Raw genomic sequence first — 8,789 nt, forward strand, 5'->3', positions numbered from 1 at the left:
TGCAACCCCGTCAGTAGGGAGAAGGCTGGGGACCCAGGTCCCAGCTTGCTGTCAGGGTAACTCAGATGCGCCCCCTGGTCAGTTGTTGATGCCCAGGAGTCTTATTTGTCTTTCTGTTCTCAGCCTTGGCCCACTGTCCGGGATGTGACAGATGTCTGAGCAATGTCCGATAATTTAAGGAATGGATATGCTTCTGTACAAATTGAAAAACAAGTGATTTTGTTACTGCTGCCAGGACAAAGGAGGTCTCATCATAAACACAGTTGTGCACATTGGTTGAATTCGTGGAGCCCGTGTACTTTCTGCCTTTACTTTGATAAAACCTCACTGAAGAATCCACAACTCGAGGAGAAGCCCGCCTGGCTCAAGTCACATCCCCTTCTGGTGAATTCCAGCCACTTCCTCCCAGCTCCAGGGAGTCAGGCCAGTGTCAGAGACCCCTTAACCCAGCACGGGGTGCTCAGCAGAGGAAGCCTCCATGGGGGGAACAACTCTGGAATTTCCCACAGCTTCACCCACCACAATCTTTATAAACTTTCAGGACTTCAAATTAGACATGGAATCTAATGGGACATTAGTCACTGTTTGTAAATTTTTTTATGGAAAGTTTGAAAAATGATACCTCTTTCTTATTTAGTTGTCTTAGGACAGTACATATGATACAGGCTTGAATTCACTATGTAGCCCAGGCTGGCTCAAACTTGTAGTGATCCTCCTGCCTCAGCCTCCCAAGTGCTGGAATTACAGGTATGCACCACACCTGCCTGAAAAGCTTCTGTTAAGGTGATTTGCTCCACAGAATCCCTGTTTTTTTTGCTGTTGTTTTTTTTCTGGTACCGGGAATTGAACTCACGACCTCGCGCTTGCCAGTCAGGTGCTGTGCCACTGAGCTAAAACCCCAGCCCCCCAGAATCCCTGTTTTGAGGGATCTTGTTCATAAACAAATCTCTTTGTTAAATAATAATGAATTTATTTTCCTACGAGGAAACCAAGGGATTCAGAGTTCTTTTTCCTAACTAAAAGTCATCCTTGACACTGTATTTTGAATAAGCAAACAATTACATTGAAACTTTCTGAGAAACAAGTTAATGGGAGAATTTTTATCCTTTGTCAGGCACTTGTCAGTACTTTCCTCAACTGCTAGGATTTGGGGGATTCTGGGTTTGAACCTACAGTTCCAGGAAGCACCAGGCAGAGAACATGGAATTAACAAAAGCCCACAACTTCTGCTCAGTCTTTTGCTGTAGACCTACGCCCCCCACTTGCTGGTAAGGGTTTCTGCACTTGGGCCACACTGCCACACCTAGGGACACTATGCTGGGCCCTGTTACCATGACGATGAAAGATGCAAGAGCAAGCTGGCACAGCCAGCACCTCTTATCAAAGGACTGTCCTTTGAGATGTGGAATAAATACTTATCTCCTTTATTTTTACTTAGCATGTGTTTGTGACACATAACAACTGTATTCATCTTGGGAACTGATACACATAGATATCACTTTTATTTGTCTCTTTTAAATGAATCTCTCCATCATAGTTCTGCTTGATTTTGGGTACAAAGCTATCACTATGGCCAAGTGTGATGGCACACACCTATAGTCCCAGCACTCAGGAGGCTGAGGCAGGAGGATCGTCACAAGTTTGAGGCCAGCCTGGGCTACAAAGTGAGCTCAAGGCCAGCCTGAACTGCATAGCAAGACCCTGTCTCAAAAAAAAAAAAAAAAAAAAAAAAGGAAAAAAAGAGGAGAAAAAAGCTGTTATTATGGGACAGCAAAAACATAAAAGCTCAAGCAAGAGCATAACAAAACAATAAGTAAATTAACATTTTCTGAAAGAAAAGGGAGTATTTTTATTGTCCTTCTACATTGCCAAGCACTTTTTAGAGGAAAGCTTTGAATAAATAGGGTCTTGGAAATCTGACCTTGGCTGGTCTAAGAATAGAGCGAATCTGGTCCTTCTGAATTTCCCATTCAGGGTCTCGATGTTCCAGGAAGCGGTTTGCTCAAGTTTCTAGTCTCCATTTAGCTCTCCTGAATGCCCGGCTTCAGCGCCCAGGGCCTCGCTGCCAAGGGCCTGCTGATCCATTCAGCTGCCTTTCAAGGAAGCAGCCCCCACCCAGCCCGCACTTGGAAGCCTGTCTTACAGCGCGAAACAGGTGGAGGGACATTCTGCCTCCGAGCTGTGCTGCCAGGTCTCACTGCCGCTATTGCCCGGTGCCAAGAACGACAAAAATCTTTTGTGTATGTTCGGGGGTGGGAAAGAGCAGATCTGACTGTGAACAGCAGTCAGCTTGCTGTTCGGACAAGATTCCCAGGGTAGCTGTTATAACTCAGACACGAAAACTCTCACACGGGGTTGGTTGCTAGGATGGATTGATGGACACTTTGGACAAAAGCATGTACAAATTATGTATTCGTGATACTGTTGGATAGGCTATGGATCCTCTTATAGATAGCTGAACACACGCTAGTCATAATAAGGAAGTAAACAGACACACGGACCAACTACAGTTGTGTTCACACGTTCATTCTAAACACCTGCTTTCAGGAAAGTCATTAATTATCTGTTGGCAAAAATCTGAATGGACGCAAGATTTGCACTCTCTAGCTACAGTGCAGACAGTCTTACCTTTTTTTTATGGGCTGACACCTCCCTAAGTACTTGGCTTCACTCCGCAATGATAAATTCTAACTTGCGAACCTGCCAAACATTCACTAGCCAAACACTAACTTGTGTTTAATTTTTAGTCTCTACACGTCACTGTGGACACAAATAACACTTTTTAATTTTTTTTTTTGTTTGTTTGTTTTTTTTGTTTTTCTCCGGTATCGGGAACCGAACTCACGACCTTGCGCTTGCCAGGCAGGCGCTTTGCCGCTGAGCTAAATCCCCAGCCCCTCACTTTTTAATTTTTTGAGAGAAGAAAATAATTAGGTTAGTATTCATATGCTTCCAGAACTGCTTCAGAAAGTGGCAAGAATGATGGGATAATGATGGGATATGTTCAAAGCGAGGGAGAGATTACAGAGGGCATTTAAGGGCAATGTATTTTTTTATTCAATCATTTTTAAAAAATGTAATTCAGGGTACTGTAGTTTTTTTTAAATCATACCTCACCGATATCTACACTAAAGTTTCAGTTTAGAGGAAGATAAAAATGTGACTAATTGAAATAAATTATTCCTGGAGAGAGAATTCTCAACATAAAGTTGTATGAATCTCAACACTGTCAGTTAAATCTCTTCAAGACACTCTAGGTCTTATTAAATGTGTGTTAGTTGGGGCTGGGGATTTAGCTCAGCAGCACAGCACCTACCCGGCAAGCGCAAGGTCGTGAGTTCGATTCCCAGTACCGAAAAATAAATAAATAAATAAATAGATATGTGTTAGTTTTAAAAAATGTTTGTGGTTTTGCTCTGAATGTAGCCAGACTACAATTAAGAGATCTACTTAACCCTGCTTCAGAATGAGCTTGGGACATTGTGGGTACAGTTAATGATCCTGTACCAACAGCAAAGTGTGGGATGAAACGGTCTTTGGCTCATGTCGACTTACATTTTAATTTGGGCACCTGATTGCTGTCCCAGGTGGACACCAACACGGCCATCTGGCTTATCCTGTCTGCACGCTGCCCGTCCCGTTGACTTACTGCAGGGTGCCTTCTTCTTTGATCTTCCTGGCCTCCGCCTTCCTGAGCCAAAGCCCAGGGTGGCCTCTCTGTGGTCCGGGCCAATCAGGTCTGTCCTGCCCAGCAGCTGTGACAAACCTGCGCCACCCTCTCTATCATCCCTGCACCCAGACAGGCACGGCGCCTGTACCAGTCTTACGGCTTCCTCTGATCATGGGTGCCATCTTCTGCCCCCACCTTTCACTGCCCTTGGAGCCTGGATCTCCAGCATCCCTGCTCACCTCCTGCCACTCCCTGGGCCTCGCATGATGAAACCAAACCAGCAGGCAGACATTTGTCCTCATTGAATGAGTCCTGTCCTTCCCTGATCCTTTGGACAGGCGCTTTGCTGGTCCCCAGGGAACCCAATCTGGGCTTCCTCCTCTGCGCTCTTTCTTGGCGAATCCTTTCCTCCTGGTTGCCTCCTTTTCCTTTTCTTTTTTTCTTTTTTCATTCTTTCTTTCTTTCTGTACTGGGAATTGAACTCGGAACCTTATGCTTGCCAGGCAGGCACTTGTGCCTCTGAGCTATATCCCCAGCCCTTCTTTCCTGCTCTTGGGAGGCGCAGGTATAGCGACACCACTCACCTTGCGTGGCCTCTCGCCACCAATCTTGCAGAGCCAGGACGACTCAGCGGGCTCCCGGCCCGGCTCAGATCCACAGAGATGCTCCTGTTTCCGCCCGCTCATCCACCCTCCACAGTAGCAGCAGTGTTTGGACAGGTTGGCAGGGTTGCCTCTGCTCACACTGCCTAGGGCTGAAGGCAGAAACACCTGCAGACCAAGCAGACGTGTCTCCTGGAAGTGAGGAAAGAGTCGTGGGAAAGGAGATGGGGTGAGAGAATCAGAGTGGAGTTCTCAGTAGGAGTAAGAATGCACAGGAGCGAAAAGAAAGACGTGGGCTTGATGCATAAGAAAGAGACTGCGAGCCAGGCATGGTGGAGCACAACTGTGATCCCAGCATTCTGGGAGGCTGAGTCAGGAGGATCACAAATTTGAGCCCAGCGTGGGCAACTTAGGAAGACCCTGTCTCAAAATAAAAAAAAATAAACAAACTAACAAATAAGAGCAGAGCCTTAGTGTGACGACCCCTTCTAGTTCATGAGTAAATGTCCTAGAAGAATTCATAAGAATAAGCAGAAGAGAAGAAATATTCCAGTTCCTTAAATATAACCCATTAACTCCGTGAGGGGAGGGGAGGCTAATACTTAGACCAGCAAAGGAAACCTATAGCTTTCATGTGATTTTTAATGTAATTTTACCACATTCCCAGCACATGATGGGAGTGGTTTCTATGAGCGCCAAAGCTGGGAAGCAATGTGGGAAAGGTCATGTGATAAGGGTGACTTCCCACAACGTTTCTTTTGTAATAAAACAGTCTAGAGCAACTCTCGTTGCAATCATAATTTCACGGTTTGTCCCTCCACGAAGAAGGGGGAAGAGGCTGTTCAAAGGAAAATCTTTTTTTTCATATAAATTTATGTTTATAATCTATTTTTCATATAAATTTATACTTTTCACACACAGTATTGGCGAAGAAGAGCTCAGATTCTTGGGCGATCACCCAGGTTTATTTTCCCAGTGTTACCACCTGTATTGTCTGTATCCCTCGTCATACTTTTACATTTACTTCCAGGCAAATGACAATTTGAGGAAGGGTTCTGGTCATTGCTTTTGCAGTTGTGGACAGCAATTAGGGCAGTTGTGGGAGGGAAGGAGAGGTCGAGGTGGCAGCTCTTGCACTGTTGTAAGGGACGTTATTTTTAATTGCACTCCATTATTTTCTAGGCTAAGTGCAGTTTATGTCTATGGTGAGACAATCTTCTAAAATGACTGCTTTTCCCTCCGACAGGACTGAGGAAGCCCTCCACAGGTTATAACTTTGCTAACACAGCCCTGTCCGTGCTATTAAATGACCCACGAATAATAAGGGCGACTCCCACGCAGTGCGCCCACAGGAGCCTCCTTGTGATTCGCCTCCAGGGAATCTCTGCGCTTGTGGAAATCGTTGCCTGATTTCCCTACAAGAGCAATGGCACAATCAGGGCAGGGGCTCTCGCCAAAGACTCAGAACTGGGGGCTGGGGATTTAGCTCAGCGGCACAGCGTCTGCCTGGCAAGCGCGAGGTCGTGAGTTCGACTCCCTGTACTGAAAAACAAAAACAAACGCACAAAACAGAACTGAAAAGGTTACAGATATGAGCAGAATGTGTGATGAAGGTAACACCATAGCTACACCCTGCGTGATAATTCCAATAGTTAAATACACTCTATCCTAAACAACGAGTAGGCAAACACCAGGTGCTTCCCCTGCGTGAATGGTTTCAATTTAACTTGTCCCCCAAATCTCAGCGTTCAGAGGTGGAGCTTTCAGGAGGTGGAGGAGGTGACTGGATCATGGGCTCTGTTATGGTTTAGATCCAGATGTCCTTCGTGTGCTCATAGGTAGGGCTTTGGGGAGATGACTAGATCACGGGGTTTGATATTCATGAGTGGATTAGCTCACTGATGTGTTTATAGCTAACTGTGATGTTAGGGGTGAAGCCTGGTCTGAAGAGGGAGGGGATCACTGGGGCCAGCGCCTGGCAGGACCTGTCTCCCTCCTCCTCCCTTGATCTCTCTCTGCTCGCTGCTGCCATGCTATGAACAAGCCTCCTCTGCCATGCCCCTCAGCCATGCAGACTATGGACTGAAACCTCTACAAACTGTGAGCCAAAATAAACTCTCCTCCTTTAGCTTGTGGGTGTTGGGTCCTTTGTCCCAGCAATGAGGAAATAACTAAGACAGGCTCTAACTTCAGTAGTGGCTGCATGTGTCAGTGCAACCACAGTCTGGTCTATGGTTGGGAGGTAATGGAAACTTAGGAGGGACATAACTGAAGGAGTGGGTCTTGGGGTAAGATCTTGGGGACTGTATTTTGTCCCTGGTCCCTTCCCCTCTAGCTCTTTCCCTTTCTCTGTGCCATAAGCTAAGAAGCTTTCCTTTAGCTGTGATGTTTCTGTCTTGGCACAGGCTAAAAACAATGGAGCCGGCCAACCATGGACTGAATCCTCTGAAACCATGTGACAGAATAAGGCTTTCCCCCTTAACACCGGTGTATGTCAGGTATTTGGTTACAGTGATACAAAGCTGACTAACACATCTTATTAATGTATAATAATGATAATTAATAATAATAATTTACTTCACATAGAATATGAAATTTTGCCTACAAATATGACTTAAAATTTCAGCCTTCATAATTTTTATTTTTTTCATAGATCATTGAAAACTATTACCAAAGTGTCTAGTCCAAATCGATTAATTTTACAGAGGAGAAAACTGAGAGATCAGTTAAATTAAATAAATTGCCAAGGATAGCAGAAGCAGGATGAGACTATAGGACTGCTAAATCCTAGTATGCACTCTCTTCTGCCTTATAGCCTTATAGCAGCTTAGCAATAATTCATTGTTCTTCATAACATGGAAAATAAACTTTGGGAGAATTACTTAAGTAGCTCATATCATCTTTAAAAATTATATAATCAGTGTATAATCACTGCACACCTGTAATCCCAGCACTAAGGAGGATGAAGCAGGAGGATCTTGAGTTCAAGGCCAGCCTGGGCTGTATAGCAAGACCCTTTCTCAAAAAAATCCAACCCACCAAATAACAAGAACGGCAACAGCAACAACATAATAGAATCGAAATATATGCTGTTTTTCTTAATCAGTTTCTTCATGGTAAACAGATGGGATGAATGCATAGCTGTCTCCAAAAAATTGTCTGCAATTCTTCATTTTCTCCACCAGATGGTAATTTTTTTTTTTTTTTGTAGGTGGTCAAACTGTCCAGTGAATAAGCAAAATATGGGAAAACCAAGCTGCAGGTCTAAATGAAGACAGATGAAAATTACTAATGAATGTGGTAAAATGAATTAATTTTGAAAATAAAGATTTAAGAAAAAGAAGTGGATTGAAGGATGGCATGTAGAGTAGGGTGCTATTTTTGTGAGAAGTTGAAAAGGCTGGGCCTATAGCTCAGAGGCGCAACACCTGCCTATCAAGCAAGAGGTTGTGAGTTTGGTTCCTGATACCAAATAAGGAAAGAAAAAAGAAGTTGACAGGGTAGGTGGGAAAGTCCCTCCACGGTAGGGGCTGCACCCAGCATGCAGGAGCGTTTGGGTTTAAGCCCTGTTCCTCGCTTCTCATCCCATGTGAAAGCCTTCACAGCCTACGTTTTGCTTAGGGACACACAGAGATGTGGTCGTCACACCCTATAATTCACACTTGTGGAAATAAACACCAAGTTCATGCAGTGGGATTTCTAGAGGAGGAGCTGGAGAGAGGCTGGGTGAGAAGACACAAGCGATTTCACCTGAGCCTAAACTATTTTCAAAGTTTTAAAAATAGCCTAAGTGAAGAGCTCTGGAAAATAATGGAAAATATTGACTTGGCCTGGCTGGATAACCAGTAGCCGGAGGAAGGTCATTGTGTTATTCCTTCCGCTTTTCTGGTATTCTGGGAGCACTTCATGATTAAAATAAAAAGAAAGAAAGAAATGAGATCAAATTGCAACAGGAGGGAACTGAATGTTTGCAAAAATAGATTAGGAACACTTTAATACATTTTTGGTCCAAATATGTATTAACATACTTATATTGAAGGATGGAGACTATTATAAACTTAGCCCCATTCAAGGATTACAGAACCCACGTGCAAACTGATGTCCCTTGAAGGCCAATCACTGCAAAGAATCTCACTCAAAAAAACAAAAAACAAAAACAAAAGATACTTAAGTCTGAGCTCAGAAGCTTTTGAAAAGAGGAAGCCTCCGGAGTGGGTGTGCCTCTCCTTTTGGGGTCCCAGGCTGGAAATAGCTTGTTTTTGACCAGAGATAGCACTGTTGACATGAGTAATAGCCAGAAAGGGAATCTGATCCGCCCTAAGGCTGGATGACACACGCTAGCTTCCAGGGCTCTGTGGGTTTATCCTGGTGGGCAGGATGGTAGCTGAGATTCACCCGTTCTCTCATCTCTCCCCATCTACAGAAAACTCCCTGAACTGCATGGTATTCATTTATTCCCAAACCCAGTATCCAAGATCCTGAGTCACTTCTTCCTCTCCTCTCTGTAAATATATTTA

At 44.4% G+C, this 8,789-nt stretch overlaps 1 long non-coding RNA gene across 1 annotated transcript; it reads left to right on the forward strand.

Annotated features, from left to right (window-relative positions):
- The first annotated feature begins 6,451 nt into the window (after positions 1-6,451).
- Positions 6,452-7,612, forward strand: LOC102006548. The gene is made up of 2 exons (XR_263038.2): positions 6,452-6,770; positions 7,484-7,612. It is a non-coding gene; the product is annotated as an uncharacterized LOC102006548 (long non-coding RNA).
- Positions 7,613-8,789: the final 1,177 nt, after the last annotated feature.

Source organism: Chinchilla lanigera, unplaced genomic scaffold (assembly GCF_000276665.1).
Source record: "Chinchilla lanigera isolate Chin_1 unplaced genomic scaffold, ChiLan1.0 scaffold00059, whole genome shotgun sequence".
NCBI lineage: Eukaryota > Metazoa > Chordata > Mammalia > Rodentia > Chinchillidae > Chinchilla > Chinchilla lanigera.